The sequence below is a fragment of the Macaca nemestrina genome, chromosome 9 (assembly GCF_043159975.1).
Source record: "Macaca nemestrina isolate mMacNem1 chromosome 9, mMacNem.hap1, whole genome shotgun sequence".
Taxonomy (NCBI): domain Eukaryota; kingdom Metazoa; phylum Chordata; class Mammalia; order Primates; family Cercopithecidae; genus Macaca; species Macaca nemestrina.
Window position 1 is genome coordinate 16194133 of NC_092133.1, and position 18854 is coordinate 16212986.

At 46.5% G+C, this 18854-nt stretch overlaps 1 long non-coding RNA gene across 2 annotated transcripts in view; it reads left to right on the forward strand.

Moving 5' to 3' along the window:
• Positions 1-18854, forward strand: part of LOC105467496 (uncharacterized) — a 56614-nt gene that overhangs the window by 28473 nt on the left and 9287 nt on the right. The window contains exons 1-2 of one of the 2 annotated variants that reach the window (XR_011607612.1): positions 12614-12729; positions 13274-13388. This is a non-coding gene — a long non-coding RNA (uncharacterized lncRNA). Of the gene's footprint in view, positions 1-12613; positions 12730-13273; positions 13389-18854 lie in introns of those variants that run through there. The other variant, XR_978927.3, reaches the window with a different exon arrangement.

An 18854-nucleotide genomic window follows, 5' to 3' on the forward strand; every position in this document is an offset into this window, starting at 1 on the left:
TCATCAAGCATCTGTTGTGTGTGGAGTACGAGGTGCAATGGAAAAAGCAGAGCTGATTTCGGTATTGCCCTGCCCTTTAGAAGCTCCCAGTCAAAGGAAGGAGACAGCAGATACAGGAAGACGTGTCTGTGAGAGGTGTGAGGATCAGATATAGGAAACATACACTTTAGGCAGAATAGTCAGGGCGTCTTTACAGACAAGACATGGCGTCTGCCCTGGGCTCTGAACGCTATACCCATTTGGACAATGGTAACTGAAGATGACAAGGAACTCCAGGTGGAGGAATAGTGTGGACAAAGGTCTAAGAGAAAGGAAACCACTGTATGGCCCCCAAACAGCAAGTTGCTTTCTGGGTTACGAACACCAGACACATCCCCGTTCATCTGATCTTCAAACATCCTTGTGAAGTCCACAAGGAAGGAGTAATGATTTTCATTTCACAAGTAAGAAAACCAGGGTGCACAGAGGTTACATGCATTTCCCAAGGTTTCACAGCTCAGATGCAATGGAACCCAGACTCAAATTCAGGCTTGGACTCCCCAGATCCACATGGGGCTGAAAGGTTAAGACAAAGGTCAGATTGCAGAAGATCTTAAATAAAGACTAAGGAGGTGGCTATATTTGCTGTGTAGCCCCCGGGAGCCATAGAGGACTTTGAGCAGGGCTGGAAGATCCATCAGGCAGCTGTGAGCAGAAAGAGGCTGGGGGTCAGCTATGAGGGTCCCTCAAAGGTTATTAGGGCCAAACTGGGCCAGGTGCCAGAGAAGGAGGAAAACACAAACGCAAGACAGGGGAGGAAGGCTCCTGTCACGCAGAAGGCAGCAAAGAGGCTCCAAGCACCATTGCACCTGTGCTTCCACAGGGCTAATTCCTCCCAAATCCATCAGAGATTTCAGCATCAATGACAGTTCCAGTTTAGAGAGAGTACAGTGACTCAGGCACATCCTTATTTAGTCCTCATAACAACCTTGTGAATTACCCATTCTTATTATCGCCATTTTACAGATGGGCAAACTGAGGCACAGAGTAAAGTCAACAAGGCAGATATTGCCAAGGAACTTGACCGTGGCTACTCAGGGAGGAAATGGAAACTCGTGATCATTATTTCCAACTGCCCCCATTAGGCCTCACATGCCACTCAGATGGCCAGGGATTGGGGGCTCCCCATCATCCATCAGAGCGCATCTGCCTAGCGACCCCAGGCCTATAAAACCCTCCCCAATCTGGCCCAAAGTTATCTTTTTCCTTCGTTACTTCTCCCTGGGCCCCAGAGTGATCCCGCTGCCACAACCCAGCAAGGAGGAGGCCAGATCTGGGCTGTGATACAGAGAGGGAGAGTCCCTGCGAACTGGAGAGCCATCCTGGGGCGTCATAGCAGGAGACCTCAAAGCTGGGCCAAGCTGAGTGGGATCAACATCAAAGCCAGCGGGGGGTGGCACAGCAACAAGGAACAGAAGTGAGCAGGGGCAGGGCTAGTCCCATAGGAACCCTGGGCAGGGGCCTCTCTGCAGGTCTAAGACACCTCAACCTGGGGCTCAAGGCAGAGACCTCCAGCCGCAGCTGTGCCAAGACCTCCTCCTGTCCCTGGGCCCCCATGCTAGGGGCTGGGGGGACAGTGAAATGTAGGCTGAGAAGTTGTCTGTGAGTAAATGAAAGGTTAAGCTCCCAGCCCAGCTGCCGTGGCCTCTCCTCCCGGGAACCCCTTCAACCCACTGCTTCTTTCAGCAGCACGCTGGGACACTGTCACACCCACACCCTCTGGTATTGCTGCTTTCATCTTCCCATGCCAGTGTAGATCCCTCATAGCTTGGTCCGTCACACTCCTTGTGGCTCCTGGCATAGCACCATGCACATTGTAGGACTTCCAGAAATCCTTGAGACCCGCCTGACACACAGACACATCCTTTGTGTGGCCAGAGGTCCATGAAAGCATTCAGGAAGTCATTTCCTAAGAGGCAGGATGGTACACAGCATGGGAAAAGCACTGCCCAGGGAGCCCAAACCCAGAGCTCTAGCCTGGCTTTGCCACTGACTTCTTGAGCAACCCTAGACAGATCACATCACCTCAGTTTACCTACCTGTGGCCCTAAAGCAAAGCTAGCTCGTTCCTTCAAAACTCGGACCTGCCAAGTCTAGGCACAGATTGTGCTTCTCCTTCCTTCACCTTGCCTCTTGAAAGAACTGAGTGTTGGGATTCTCTCACCACCTCCTCTAAGAAGTCTTCCCTGACTACCTGCTAAAGTAGCCCCCTCCCATCTCCCTGGAAGTCTCAACCATGTCACTGATGTTTCCATCTGACCTTTTCCTGTTTGGATTTTTTTTTTCCCCATTTGCTTCTTAGCTGCCAGCCCTGATAGGATGTAAGTTTCAGGATAGCAAGGAGTCAGCCTGAACTGGCCTCTGCTGCTCCTTGCTCGTCTCCAGAGCCCAGGGTTGTGCCTGCATGGGACAAAAGCCACCTTCTTAAGCACTCAGTACATGATAGTTATTCTAGTTATTCACTGTTTCCAATGAATAACTGTCATGTATTGAGTGCCTAAGAAAGTGGCTTTTGTTTGCCTATTGACTGTCTCCTGTGGTAAGTGCCTCAGCTCCGTGGGAGCAGGGACCTTCTCTGTGTTGTGTCACTGTACCCACTGCCAACCATAGGGTCTGGCATATAGGTTCTATTCAAAGGTATATATTAAATAAACTTAGTCAATATATTAAGTTGAATAAAGGGCTTTCCTCTCCTCAAGAACACTTTCAATTATTTGGCCCATCCGTCTAGTTCTACATTTTGAAAGTTGTTCATCTATCAAGCCAAGGCACTTATAATGTATTAATTGCTTTCCTATTTTAAAAACTTAATTCTAACTTGGCCAGGCATGGTGGCTCATGCCTGTAATCCCAGCACTTTGGGAGTCCAAGGCAAGCAGATCACCTGAGGTCAGGAGTTCGAAACCAGCCTGGCCAATATGGCAAAACACTGTCTCTACTAAAAATACAAACATTAGCCCGGCATGGTAACAGTTGCCTGTAATCCCAACTACTCAGGAGGCTGAGGCAGAAGAATCACTTGAATCCAGGAGGTGGAGTTTGCAGTGAGCCAAGATCGTGCCATTGCACTCCAGCCTGGACAACAAGAATGAAACTCCATCTTAAAAAAAAAAAAGAAAAGAAAAGAAACTTATTTCTAACTGCAGTCCTATCTTTCAGGCAGCTTCTGACCACCACAAGATATTTAGCATCACCGTTTCCAGCTGATGTCATTCCAGATTCCTGCAAAGGAAGGTGACATGTCAGCCCAAGTGATCTTGCTGGGAGTAACTATACAATCTCCATTAGATATTAAGAGATTGCAAAACTGCTCAGGGATCCACAGAACAATCTCAGCCAACCCTGGAGCCCCAGGATCCCTGGACTGGCTCATCCCCATTCCCGCCAGCAGTGCTCTACCTCCAGAGCCTGAGACAGTGCCTGTGACAGAGCAGGTACTCAAGTAACACTAATATTTGTTGAATGAATGAACAAATGAACCATGAGCACTTTTCTGTGTCATTAGACATTCTTCTTCAATAACCATGGTTATCCCTCATGCCTGAGGAACTGCCAAGCCTTCAGCCCCATCCTTTCTCACTGCTGCAGAACCCACAGGCGAGGCTCAGCACCAAGTCAAAGTAGGGAAGGAGAATAGGACAGCTTTTGGGTACTGTCCAGTTGGTGTCTGGCCCCCAAAACATGGAGGACCAGAAAGCTGGTGGGGTGTAGAAGCTGCTCTGAGACCGTGTGAAGCAAGTTCGGATGCGTGAGCTACAGCATCACTGATGCCACGAAATTCTGGCCGTGCCCTTGGGATGATCACATTGCTGTTCCATGTCTCTCTTCTAGTCGTTGGTGCTAGCAGTCTGACTTCCTTGGCTTGCAGCAGCTTCACTTCAATCTCTGCTTCCACTTACACATGGCATTCTCCCCTCTGTGTCACGTCTTCCACATTTCCCTCTTCTTAGCAGAACTCCAATCATTAGATTAAGAGCTACCCTAATCCAGTATGACTTCATCTTAACTTGATTACATCTCCAAAGACCCTATTTCCAAATAAGGTCGCTCTCACAGGATCCAGTAGACATGAATTTAGGGGTGATACTTTTCAATTCAGTGTCTCCAGCCCCAGAGAGATGATTAACCATGTTGGCACTTCAGCCTAAGGGGGAATCAGAATGGAGGTAGTGGTGAGGCTCTTCTCTACCAAGCGTGCTGTGAGCTTTGGCCTGGAATTCTAGAACTCAAGACCCTTGGAATAGAAAGGACAAGTTCCAGTCTATGGGAGACATCCTTCAGGCAGTCCAATCTGGCTTACCTAAGTGGTGATAAGATTTGGGCCATTATCATGGATTCTGAAGTTTTTTGCTTGAAGGATATTCAGAAGTTGCACCCACCATCTTCTCATCCTATAGTTGAAAACACTGAAGTCCAGGGAAATAACAGTATTTTCCTTAAGTTGCACATTTGGTGAGTGGCTGAGTCAAGTCAAGAGCCCAGCCTCTTCACTCTGTCCAGTGCCCTTCACATGTGGTCACTTAAATATTAATTCTAACAATAGTAGTGGCACTTATGGAATCAGGCACCTATGGAATCAGTCACCTATGGGATCAGGCACCTATGGAATCAGGCACCTATGGGATCAGTTTTCAGGGATCAGGGAGACTTAAATTCCTCCAAAATCCTCATGGGCCTCTCATCAAAGACACTTCAACTTTAATAATAATGTTATTATTTGATTACAGGTGTGTTTTCAACCCTATGAAAGTGTGAATAAAGGCATGTTTAGAAAACTTTGCAAATGTCTTTTTCATTGTAACATATGACCTAAGCTAATGCAGTAGGCTTCATTTGCAAATGTAGCTTCAGGACATGACGCCTAGTTACCCACTTCCTTTCCAGCCAGCCTGCCCCCCAAACTCCTCCAGCATGGAATTCTAGAGTCTAAAAGAATAATGGCAATGCCACTGCTACCTCCTGAGTGCCTGGAATATGCCAGGCTCCATGCTAAGTGCTGTAGATGAATTATCTCATTTTTCCTTCCAACAGCCCTTTGAGGGAGGAACTATCTGTCTAGCAGATGGGGAAACTGAGGCTGAGTTTGGCCCACAGGCATGTTTTTCTTTTCTATCTGAATGTCTGTAGGTAGAGCAACCACTCTCTAGTTGTCAAAGGCTCCATCATCCCGTTTTTGTAACCACACTCACCTAAAAGAAAAGTTTTCTTTTAAACAGCTTTATTAAGATATAATTCACATCCCATACAAGTCATTCAAAGTGTATATAATGGAATGGTTTTGAGTATATTCACAGACATGTGCCACCATCACCACAGTCCATTTTTGAACATTTCCGTCATCTCAAAAAGAAATCCCATACCCTTTAGCTGTTACTTCCCCGTCCTCCCATCCCCTACCAGCCCTAAGAAATCATGATTCTGCTTTTTGTCTCTGTAGATTTGCCTATTCTAGATATTTCATATAAATGAAATCATACAATAGATGGCCTTTTGTGTCTGGCTTCTTTCATTCAACATAATGTCTTCCACATTCGTCTACATGGTACTGTGTATCAGCACTTCGTTTATTTTTATGGGTGAATAATATTCCATTGCATCAATAGACCACATTTTCTTTATCCATTCATCAGCCAATGGACATTGGGGAGATAATATTTTCTTGGTACTTTGTGCCAGTCCCTATTCTAAGTGCTTTATCTCATTTAATCCTCACAACAACCTTGTGAGGTAGGTGCTATTGTTACTCCTGTTTTACAGAGAAGGAAATAGGAGATGTTATCTAACTTGTCCAAAGTCACACATCTAGTGAAGATCTGGTTGGCCACTAAGTGAAATTCCCAGAGGCACACAGTCCTCTTTTGAGTTGTGTCTTCAGGGTAATGCATACCCACCTCAGCCTGCTTGTTTATCCATAAGTGGAATCAGAAATGGCACAGGGAGGGACGAGGCATGGTGGCTCCCACCTGTAATCCCAGCACTTTGGGAGGTTCAGGCAGGTGGATGATCCAAGGTCAGGAGTTCGAGACCAGCCTGGCCCACATGGCAAAAACATGTCTCTGCTAAAAATACAAAAAAAAAAAAAAAAAGCCAGTTGTGGTGATGGGTGCCTGTAATCCTCAGCTACTCAGGAGGCTGAGGCAGGAGAATCACTTGAACCCGGGAGGCGGAGCTTGCAGTGAGCCGAGATCGCGCCACTGAACTCCAGCCTGGGCGACAGAGTGAGACTACGTCTCAAAAAAAAAAAAGAAAAGAAAAAGGTACACAGAGGATCTTCTCTTTTCATTACCTGCCCCCCAACTTCGCTCCTTCTCTGAACTGTCACCCAGTCAGGAACATTCTGGAAAACCACTTCTGTAATACAAGCATCTTCTTTCAACAAATGATGTTGGTCAACAAACTCCCTCAAGGGGCGGTATTTGGGCCCGCAAAATCCTCAGTATTTCGGACCTCACTAGTTCAATATTTGTGATCTTTTCAAGAAGTTAGGCTGGGCTAGAGTTTGATTCAGTTAGCAAAATCTTCTTCTTAGATAATGGAAATTCGTAGTATACACAGGATTGTAGAAGGCAGGTTTAAACAAAGTGTTTTCAAGCCTCCTCAAAAATAGCAGAAGTACCAGGATCAACCCAAGAGCTGAGAGGCAAGTTGCACACAATTCTTGTCTATTCTTTAAGCAGGTCCCCTAAAGACCCCACAGGCAACTCTGCCAATGGGATAGTGAAAACGCTCTTCATACTGAATGTGCCATGACTGCCTCCCTTCCAAATATGTTGGATTTCAGACTCACCCTCTGATTCTCTGAACCTGAGTCCTGGTACTCAGTCTTATTCTTCTATGGAAAAGCTTGTCTCCACCAATCAGATATTCAACAGAACTAGGTAGTGAGCCACAAAATCCCCCTTGAGCCATGTCGGGCTGAGAAACATTGAAGATTAGGTCCTAGCAAGGGAGCAGCAGGAAAGAGCTCTGGAGGGAACTTCTGAACTTGAAGCCTCCTTCTTCCTTTCACAAAATCCTGTTATTCTTTCCACAGAGAAATTCCGCCCAGCTGAAAAGTCTGAGGGCCGGGGTGACAGCCCCGCAGCCGAGACAAGCCCTCAATACCTTAAACCTATTGAGTCCTGGTTGCCTTTGATCTAGGCATTTCCTGTGGTCCAGCCAGTGAGAGAATGAGGAGCGTCTACTGATGCCAGTATTTCCAAAATGAAAACTTCTACTTCTTTCTAGAATCTTAGACCCTGGATTGTAACAGATCATGGGCTCAGGCTGCCCCACTCCATCCTGGTTTGGGGTTAATTATTTTAAAGTCACAAAGATTTCAATCTTCTGCAGCCTTCAAAAGGATGCCTTTTATCCTGTCTGCAGAGCAGCTTCAGTGACGTTCTATTGCAGGGAGGGGCTGACAGCAGAGACCCAGCAAAATACAGAGGCTTCTGACCCACTGCACCCTGGCTTGGACCAGCCCCACTGGTGTGGATGCTGAAAATACCGGGCAGAGAAAGTCAGAGATCTGAGGCTGAGAACTGACCTTCTCTGACTGCTTTTGTAGCTGACTTCTTTCTGGGCCCCTGTTTCTCCCTCCACAAAATGAAACATTCAACTGAAAGGGACTGCAAACAGCTTTCAACTATTTTTGCTAATTCTGATCTATTGGTAGAGGCTGACTGGAGTTCTATATTGAGGATTTTGAGGCTTAGTAGAAGACAGAGCTGGGATCAATTAGCAATGTCTGCTGTGAGCAAGGGAAAGAGAGCAGTGACACATTTACTTACCATATATTTGCCACTCCTGACATTGACATCCAAAATCTTCTTTGGGTCAGATCTTGTGTGCTTTTATGATTCCTTTCACCTGTACTGTTTTCTTTGCCCTTTGCAAGGACCTCTCTAAGGGGCTGTTACCACCTCCCCCAACCAGGAATTGACAGTGGTCTAGAGATGATTGCTTATAGGGTTGGGTCACGTAAGTTAGAGGCAACAAAGGCCAGAGGAGGCCAGAGCTCTCCTTGAGACTAGAGATAAGCCTAAAGGAGAGTGTTTCTCTAATCAACACTGAACTGAAACCTACAGGGATAAAGCACAGCCAATGCGGATAACCCCTTCCAAGATTACCCACCACTAGATAAATGTAAGGCGTGGCCTCCATCTGTCTGCTGTAGGCACGGAGGACTGAGAAAGCAAAATTCCACTGGAAAAAGTGAAAAGAATTTTGAGCTGAGGCCTGCCGGGAATGGGGCCATCTCCCAGTCTATAAAGTGGTGATGGCGACAGTACCTCCTGCAAGGGTCATTGTGATGATGTAATGAGATAATGCATTCAAAATGCTCAACACAGTGCCTGGCACCCAGTAATCAATGCCTAAGCAAAGCGATCCAGTAGTTCACGGTATTATCCTCTGGGCTCACTCTTTGATGGCATTGGGCCTGAGGATATTAAATCTCTTCTGTAATTGGCCCTCCCATTGGCAGGGCGGGAGCTTGCTATCTCACCACTGAGGCCCTGCGTTCGCCAGTTCCAATAACACGATTAGTCATTTTTCATTCCTGAGATGTCTACCCATGGGTGGGTGCACGTGTGCATGTGTGAGTGTATATGTGCCTTTCAGAGAAGGGAAAAATCCATATTCTCTCTCTTCTGACCGAATTAATCAAATAAATCTTCTATAAGGAGCTGCTAAATGAATCACAGATGGCTCTGCCCTTTTACAGGTTGCAGAAAGCACCCGTTACAGTTCTTTTAATTTATCAGAGGAAAAAAGATGCCCTCGTGTGCCCCTTCCCTCTTGCAATAATAATCAGAACCAGTCTATTTTCCAAGGGTCCGAGACTCATTTTCAAAAAATGTGTATCAATAGATGTAACAGCGGGAAGATTATTTTGCCAAGTTCCAGCCTCCAGCATGGGGAAGGTGCCCTGGCTGGGGAGAGCGTTTATAAAACCACATTTAATAAAAGAGAGTGTTATATTAAGTATGTTTGCTAGTGTATTTAAGCATATGGTTTCCATATCAGGCATAAAGATGCCAAACACATGCTTTACCTTCTTCCTAACCTTTCCTAGAGACGTCCTTTCTAGGGGGTGGTGGGATGGGAGGAATTTTTGTGGATGCGAGTGTGTTGTTTTGTTTTGTTTTTTTACAATTCTGGCTCACATGGAAAAGCACTGAGGAATGTTCAGAAAACATGTGAAGACTCTGCCTTTTCTACTTATGTAATTAGCCCAAGAAACTCGCCTTGCTGACTTTATTTAAGTGTCCCAACATCCTCCTTGAGCTCCCTTGCCAAGGCGCTAGGGTCTGGCTGATTTTAAAGTGTGAATCAATTTCAGCTGTAAAGAACTTGAGCTCCTGGATTTTAGACGTGAACCCTTTGGTAAAAACAAGAGCTTCAAGAATGGCTGCCCAGCTTTGTGTCCGCATGAGTCCCGGCTTGCAGCAACCCATCCAATGATTTTCTGCCCACAGATCCCCTTTTTGTACCTGGGCTGAGCATTAGAGATTTTATCCTGTTTCCTGTAGGTCAGAGGCAACCGTCTATGGCCCTGGAGTCATGGGGTCCCTGGAAAGGCAGCTTGAATGGGTCTCCATGGCCCCCCACCATAAAACAATCCCCAAATTCTGAGATCATCCCGGAAGCCAAAATGCCAAACTAGGAAAGGGGTTGAGGAGGGGCCTCTGCAGGGAAGCCGCCCAGCCCACCCCCCACACCAGCAAGCAGATTTGCCTAGGCGAGTTATAAATCTACTGGTACCATTTCTTTTTCGTCACTTGCCTAATCCTGTGCCCTTCGTTTCATGTGCTGTAATTATTAACATCTGCTTTCTGAGCCTGGACCGCATGGAGTTTGCAAAGGCAGTTTTCAGTCCAGAACAATGGTGACAGCTGTTTCATTTAGCCTCAGGCCAGCACTTCCTGTTCAGTCTACATCTGCCCTCCTGTGTCCAATTTCTGTTTCAGGGTTTTGTGTTTTGTTTTCTATTTTTTTCCCCTTCATCTGACCTTGCTATATGTTTAAGAAGAATTTCTAACTTAGCACTGCAGCTAGGATTTCTAGCACATATGCTTATTACATTGGCGACAGCCAGAGAGACACAGGAGAAAGCCCAGATTGTCTCCAGCAACCAACACTGTGGAGGGCAGGGACAGAAGGGAGGGCTGGCTGGGGACCCGGGAACCAGGCTTGAAGGAAATTCTTGGGGCTTGGAGGTGGGGACTTGTGTGACCTCTCTAGAACTTAGACACAGGAAAGACGGGCCCAGCTCATCTGTGCCCAGGCCCGGGGGGCTTATTTGGCAAGGGGTCACCCAGACATCCCACGGAGGAAGCCCGTGTGTGTGGGTGGCCACCAACATGCAAGGGCCCCGCTTCTTTGGAAGTCAAGCAAGTTGCAGAGACCCAGATTCACTTTATCCCATGGAGTCACCAGCGTGCCATCAAAATCCCTTTTAATTTGCACAGGGAGATGCACAGAACGGGAAAAGGAAATGCTGTGGGTAGGAAAATAAAGGACTTCAGCTTTAAATAATCTGCCCAGACCCCTTCCGCATACCTGGCTGTGTGTGACCAAAGAGAAAGGAGACTGCAGCCCACTCCTGCGCCCCCATCCACCCCACCCATCCTAACTCCATCTGATCCAGGCTCGGGCTCCCCAGCTCGGCTGGCATACAGATGTCCAGTTATTAGCCGAGACCCCACCACAAGCGCCAGGTTAGAGACCTCAAGATTTGTGAAAGCTGCCTTCAGGCATTGCTGGATATTTCTTGCCGAATAGGGCAAAAACCAACCTCTGCACGGAAAACAACTTTCAGGAAGGTGTAAGTGTCCCGCGAATGTGCCGAGCAGAGCTTGGGAATCAGGGAGGGAGCCGTGAGTACTCAAATCAGGACATGCGGAGTCTGCATCTGTGCCTTCTGCTGGATCTGGGGGTGTCAGGATTGGCAGAGGCTCTGGAGATCCACTGCCCCACTTCTTTCGTTTTCTTAACAGGTGACGAAACTGAGCATCAGCGAGAGGAAGTGAAGATTTGTCAACTGTGACTGGGTCTAGCTTGATTTTATCCAGAGAGAAACACAGAAAGGTCAATCTGTGTCAGTTCTAGGATCGTGAGGTGTTTTTAGCATCTCAATATGAAGTGTCTCCTTCAGTCCTAGGCCCTGTCCACCCTTCTAAGTGACTCACATTAAAATAACTCAAGACCTCACTCCCAGATGGAAAGAGTGAGGCAAGTCGGGGGGACCTCGGCGGCAGCCATCAGTGCTGAGGCCCACGCCAAACCCATGGCTCCCGGCCGCCGGAGGACTGCTGGACCCCCCAGCTCCCAAGAGCAGAGTCAGTGCTGACCAGACACCACCCGAGGTTCTGGGTGGACAGAGGAGGGCCCATGTCCTCCAGAGGGTAGGCAGACAGAAAGGAGAGAGGCCGCTGCCAGGGATTGGGGTGCAGAGCCGGGAAAGCCAAAACCCGAGGGCACTCACCATTCCTGCACCTTGATTTGAGCCTGAAGTGGCCATGAGGCCTGACCCAGGCTGGCAGAGGCATCACAGGGCTGTTCCCTAAACTCCAGAAGCACAGCCGGGGCCTGCGCCCCTCCACCTGCTGGGAGCCTGCTCCAGCCCCTGGGTTCCTCCCAGCCTGATCATCCAGGCCCCTGGGCCTGCCCCCACCCCCTACCCCTGGCCACCCCCTCCACTCTTCCTTCCTTTTCTCACTCACTCTTTTTCTTCTTAAAGTTAATTGCAACTTTTTTCTCAGGGCCTTGATCTGGATAAGCCACATCTCATTAGAAAAAGATTTAGCTGGAGCCAAAGCAGGCTAGAGAAGGAATCCCTAATCAACAGAGAAAAGATTTGGGTGTAATTGCTCTCTCCCGCCATTCTCGCCCCCTCCCTCCTCCAATCTTTTTCTGCTCATTAATCTGAAAAGAAAGTCGCAGTCTAATGTCTTGGTGTTCAAGTATCTACCTCTGCATCAAATCAATTGAAGCACTTTGGGCTTTTGAAGGGGGGTCTGTATGGAGAGCATTGGCTGTTGGGGTGCATGGGGGTAAAATATTTTGGTTGTTGGGGACTGTGTATGATGCACGTTGGTTGAAGGAGTAAAGCTGTTTGGGTGTGCATGTGGGTGTGTGTGTGAAGTGCTTTGGGCGTTGGGGCATGCGAGTGTGTGTGTGGACCCTTTGGTTGGGGTGCATATGTGTGTAAAGCTCTGTGCGTGTGTATATTAAGTGCTTTGCTTATTGGGCAGATGCGTGAAGAGCTTCTGATCTCTGGGTTGCATGTGTGAAGTACTTTGGTCGTTGGGTGCATGTGTGTAAAGGCTGTTGTGGTGTGTGGAGTGCTTGGTTGTCGGGGTGGGCGTTGTGTGTCTGTGGGTGTAAAGAGCTTTTGGGGTTGGATGCGGATAGGTGAAGTGGCTCATTTGTTAGTATGTGGGTATGAAGTGGTTTGGTTGGTGAGGGGTTCATGTGTAGTCCTTAGGTTGTGTAAGTGTGTGTGTGCATGCGTGCGTGCGTGTGTGAGAGGGAAGCGCTATGTTTGCTGGGTGCATACGTGTTACATGCGTGAGTAGCTCCTTTCCTCTTACCCCAGTTAAACCCCGACAGATGCTTAAATGCTGATACATGGAAAATGAATTTCGGAGCAAACCATCTTCCCAGGCAGGGACCCTGGATCCTCTAACACCCAGCAATGAAATGGTACAGCATTTTCAGGCTCTCTCTTCAGAACTGGGAATTTTTTTACAATGATCATTTATCATTGGTGGGGGTGGGAGGGATATTTGAATTAGTTTTTTTTTAATTGAAAAAATTAATTCATGTTCACAACGAAAAAAAAAAGCAGGAATACATACTCCTGGTAAAATGGGAATATTACAAGGGGCTAGAGAATGAAAAGTCAAGCTATCTCGCACTGCTGTCTCCAGCTCCCCTCCCCAGTCACTCATTACCAGTAACTTTTGTGCCATCCCAAACACAGGCCACGTGTCTATGTTCCATGTTGGCCTATATTATACACTTTGCTTTTTTCACTTCAGAGTACATCTCAGAGATTGTTCTCTGTCAGCATAGATTTTATTAATATTGTATTTTTTAACTATAAAATTAATTGATTGGGGAAAATAAGATGCCTCTATTCTGGACAAGCCAAAGTACTAGGAACCATGTCTCTCCCTGTAAAATATAATCATGGTACACTGGTCTGATGCTGAGTCTCCTGTTCATTGCCTCATTTATTCCTCAGAAAACCCCAAGAAGGAGTTACCACCCCACTCATAGAGGAAGACACCAGTGCAGAGAGAGGTTGGATCACTCACCAAAGCCACACAGGACGTGGCAGAGCTGGAATGTGAACCCAGGTAGGCTGAATGCAGAGCTCTGGCCCTCAACCTCTACCTTCCAGAAAAAATAAAAAGGAAGGAACTGTCTGGGAGCTGGAGTGAGGGGAGAATTAGAGGGGTCTCTACCACCCCTAGACCCGCTGGAGAGCCTAGAGCCCTGTGTCTGAGCTACCCCACCTGCATTTGTCACTCTCCACGAGCCACAGTCACCATTGCTGTCAGGAGAACCCAAGCAGACGCTGGCTCCCATCTCCCAGTCCAGGCCCCTGAGGGTGAAGCGTGGCTTGAGCCTTTTCATGTTTCTCTGAGCACGGCCCATGTACAATTGCACCCCTTCTACCTGCTTATTATCAAATATAAGTCGCGGTCACGGAGGTGGGGCACTCCTGTAATGAGGGTGTTTCCGTTGAGGCCACAGAGTTGAGCTGGGCGCGGCGAGGTGGGGCGCTAAGCTGGCAAGCAAAGACAACATTCCATAGACCAGATCCCTGAGCCCCAGAGTGCCACAATACCAAGCCCATCCCGAGGGAGGATGTGATCTCTCCACCTCCTGCATCACCCCACCATCCTCTGCATTCCTCTCTCTTACTGTATCTTAGTCTGCTGTGCAGTTTTTAAGAACACTTCCACCACATCAAGGACAAAAGGGACATGAACATTTGCAGAGAATGGGAAAGACCTGTTTGTGGTGTTGGAGGAAACCTATCTCGGAAGGGAAGGTTTTCAAAGACAGCCCAGAGGCCTGCTGACGACAGGGGAGTACTGGGGACTTGTTAGGCCAGGAAGAAGGCCATCTCTGTTCTGTTAGGGTCCCAAATGATGACCATCTACAGACAAGGTGTAGATACAAAGATCCTCCTAAAGCACAGAGCCACGTGCTCAAAATGCTATGGAGGGGGAAAACAGTCCTGTCCCACACAGCAGCCCCTTGCCACGTGACCAGTCCAAATTGAGATGTGCTGTAAGTGCAAAACACACACCCCATCTTGAAGACTTCATGTGAAAATGAAACGAAGTATCGCATTAACAATTGGATATTGACTAGACGTTGAAATGATGGTATTTGGAAGCTACTGCATTCAATGAAACAATTTATGAACATTAATCATGGTGTGTGCTTTGGTTCCCCCTTTACTTTTTTTTTTTTTTTTTTGATGTGGCTATTAGAAAATTTAAAATTACATATGTGGCTATCATTACATTTGTACGGGACAGCACTAGCTTAGAATCTAGCCTTTCATGAATATATATTGCTACCCCCATTTTACCAATGAACAAACCAGCTCAGAGTTGAGTGGCTTGACCAAAGTCACCAGCTAATAGCCACAGAAGCCAGAATTCACATTATGAGAGGCCAGTGATTCCAGCTGGACAGTCTACTAGTTGATAAAACTCCTAAAATAAGAGAGGTGGTGTTATTTTCACAAGCTCTTATGCAAAAGTGTTCAGTGCCAGCAAGGACTGAAGCAAATGTGGAATCTGAGGAAAGCAAACTAAAAGCTTGCGATTGGCCGGGCACGGTGACTCACACCTGTAATCCCAGCACTTTGGGAGGTCGAGGTGAGAAGATCACTTGAGCTCAGGAGTTCGAGGTCAGCCTGGGCAACATAGCAATACAACATGATGACACATGTGCCGGTAGTTCCAGCTACTGGGGATGGGGAGTGCTGAGGAGGGAGGATTGCTTGAGTCCAAGAGTTCGAGGCTGCAGTGAACTATGGTCGCATCACTGCACTCCAGCCTGGGCAACAGGGCAAGACCCTGTCTCTAAATAAACAAGCAAACAAATAAATAATAAAGGCCTGTGCTTGACCTCCTGACATTGGTTGGGAATGTTAAAGGCACTGGGTTGCTCTTCCTGCACAGGGACTGGGCAGGCTTCTGTGTAAACTTAGCCAGTCCCTTCCCCTCTTTGGGCCTCAGCTTACCCATCTGTCAACACTGAGTGGTGGACTAGATGTTCTCTGAGGTCTATCAGGACACCTTGGTACATCTCAGCGGATTCCTCCCCTGCAGGGGTGAGGGTGAAATCCGAAGCACCGAACTGGGTCCGTGGGCTAGTGACAACCTCTCTCGTGTCATCTGTGAGTTGGGGATGAGAAGAGGGTGAACTTCAGAGGTTGGCACTGACAATGAATAAGATAGTGCAGGTAAACATCTCCAGCACATGCCTGGTACACAGGCAGCACTCAATGGATGCTAGCTCTTGTAGTCACTGTGATAGTTACTAGGTTGATCAGCTGACATGGATTTTTTCTGGGCTTGTAGACTCAGATTATCATGCAGTTTCTGCCTGGGAGCCTCCCACTAAACGGATACACTCAAATGCTGAATTTGCTGGAAGGCAGGTTCACCTTGCACTTGGCTTTCAAAGGGTTCCTTACTACTGCAACTCAATTCCATGACTGGATGGATAATAGAAGCACCTGGGAGGAGGGCAGCTTGGCAGAGGCCCACAGGGAGATTCAAGGTTTCATAACAAAGCATCTTCTGGTGTGTTAACAGTAAGATTAGGCCAGGTGTGGTGGCTCACGCCTGTAATCCCAGCACTTTGGGAGGCCAAGGCGGGTGGATCACCTGAGGTCAGGAGTTTGAGACCAGCCTGGCCAACCTGGTGAAACCCCCTCTCTACTAAAAATACAAAAAAATTAGCTGGGCATGGTGGCGGGCGCCTATAATTCCAACTACTCAGGAGGCAGTCAGGAGAATCCCTTGAACCCGGGAGGCAGAGGTTGCATGAGCCGAGATCACACCACTGCACTCCAGCCTGGGCAACAGGAGCAAAACTCCGTCTCAAAAAATAATAATAATAATAATAAGACTAGAAATGTCCACGGCACCGGCGGTGTGTTAGGGGCTCACCTTTTTCCCTGAGTAGTTGTCCAATGTCACTTTTCCATCTACAGGAGTGATGCCAATCCGTGGCCACAGGCTTTCTTCTGCCCCTTTTCCCCACCGTGGGAGGACTCTGACTCTCTTTCATCTCAACAGCTGTTTACATTTTTTTACCCCTGAATTGTGGGTAAACAGCCTCCTGTATTAGATAAAGGCTTTATCAACTCACTGGCTCATCCCCTCCACACAACCTCCAGTGCAAGTCTGCGTCGGGAGTAAGCCAAACTTGATGACTCTCCTGGCTCCTTATTTTGCACTTAATTGGAAGAACCTTGAGTTCAAAGTGTGGGCGCCCAGCCGTCTCTGGCGTGCGTCGGCTGCCACCTGCTGGGAAATCCTGGTATGGCGTGGTCTCCTCGGCCGACAGGCTCGCTCGCTGGGGGAAGAGGTTCATTCACTCAGCCAACAGGTTTTCTGGAGCAGGAAATACGTGTCAGCCAGAGTCCTAGGCACTTGGAATGATTCAGTGAACAAAACAGAGACCCGTATACCTGATTTTCTGGAGCTTATCATTTTTCAGAGGGTGACAGGCAATAGACAATATCACAAATACATGATACCATATGTTAGGAAGTGATCAATATGTGGGAAGATTTTTTTTTTTTTAAGTAGAACGTGTAAGGGGGGTTGAAGTGCTCAATGGGGGAAGGTGAGTTGTAAAGAGTTTTCAGGGTCAGCCTCATTGAGAAGGCTGAAGCTTTTTGAACAAAAACTTGAAGGAAATGAGGGAAATTTCCGTGAAGGAAGAGTGAGGCTGTCTGGGGAGATGAGAGTGCAAAGGCCCTGGGGTAGGAATGTGCTCGTTTCATTCAGAGAATACCAAGGAAGCCTGTGGTGCTGGAGAGAGTGGGCCACAGAGGAAAGGTCACGGTAGCGATCAGAAAGAGGGGAGGCCAGAAGGTGCAGGGTCTCGTGGGCCACGTTTAAGGGCCATGACTGTATTAGTCAGCTTGGTCTGCCATAACAAAATACCAGCTATTGCTGTAACATTTAGTTCCTCCATAAGAGAAAACCTGGTGGGCGTGTTGGCTCACACCTGTAATCCCCTTTGGAAGGCCAAGGCAGGTGGATCACTTGAGCTCAGGAGTTCGATACCAGCCTGGCCAACATGGTGAAACCCTATCTCTATCAAAAAAAGAAAAAAAAAAAAAAGAAATATGACAAAATAATATAACTTCCATTGACTTTTTTTGACATATAATTTCATTTACTAGATACATGAACCAATCCTAAAATATGTGTGTTGCCCCTGTATTACAGATAGGTAAACTGAGGTTGAGTTATTGTATCACATGGGAAGCTGATAATTGAAACTAGGTCTGTCTAAATGTGATGTCTTAGCTCATTTTGTTAAGTCACCCCTACCTCCCTAAGGTATGTTTATTCCTCTCTGGATTTGATTTGCTAATATTTTGTTGAGGATTTTTGCATCTAAGTTCATGAGAGATGCTGGTCTGTGATTTTCTTTTCTTGTAAAATCTTTATCTGGCTTTGGAATCAAGGTTAAACCAGCTTCATAAAATGAATTGGGAAGTATTCCCTTCTCTTCTAGTTTCTGAATAACATGGTGTAAAATTCCTGGTTTTTTTTTTTTTAAGAATTCTCCAGAAAAACCATCTCTGAAGCTTTTTAAATTACAAAGTCCATTTCTTTCATAGTTTTTGAGCTATTCAGATTGTCTGTTTCATCTGGGTTGGGTTTTGATAGGTTGCAGTATTTACAGAATTGGTTCATTCCTTTTAAGTTGTTGAATTTATGAGCATAAAGTTGTTCAAAGCATCTGCTCATCATATTTTTAGCAACTACAGGATTTGTAGTGATATCCTCTGTCTCAACTCCGAGATTGTGGTAATATGTCTTCTCTCTTTTTGTCAGTCTTTCTAGAGATGTATCAATTTTATTGGTTTTTTTGAAGAACAATCTTTTTGTTTTATTGATTTTTCTCTATTATTTTCCTATTTTCAATTTATTTCTGCTCCTATTTTTATTTCCTTTCTTCTGCTTGCTTTGGGTGTAATTTTCTTCTTATTTTTCTAGTTTTATGAAGTGAGAACTTCGATTATTGATTTCAGATGTTTCCTCTTCTAATGTTAGCATCTAGTGTTATAAATTTTCCTCTCAGCACTGCTTTAGCTGCATCTCAGAGTTCTATGTGTTTTTAATTCCCTTTGAGACTCCTTCTTTGACCCATGAATTATTTAGAAGTATGCCATTTAACTTCCAAGTGTTTGAAGATTTTCCCATGGTCTTTCTGCCCTCTGAATTTTAGTAACTGTCTCTGATACTATTTCATTTCCATGAGAACAGGACATTATTTATTCTACCGCTACATCACTGATGATGGGAACAGAACAATAGTATGCTCTCAATAAATAAGGATGAATGAATGGTTGAAATAATTTAAAAATCAAAACACGGAAAACTGAAGCTTAAAAAGGAAGAGGAGGTCATCAGAAAGTTGATGGTGATTATAAGTGGGTGGAAAAATACGGTTACCTTTTATTTTCTTTTTATTTTATATTTTCCAAATTCTCTGCAATGAGCATGTCCTGCTTTTACCATCAGGAAAAGGAATTATAACAGTGGAAG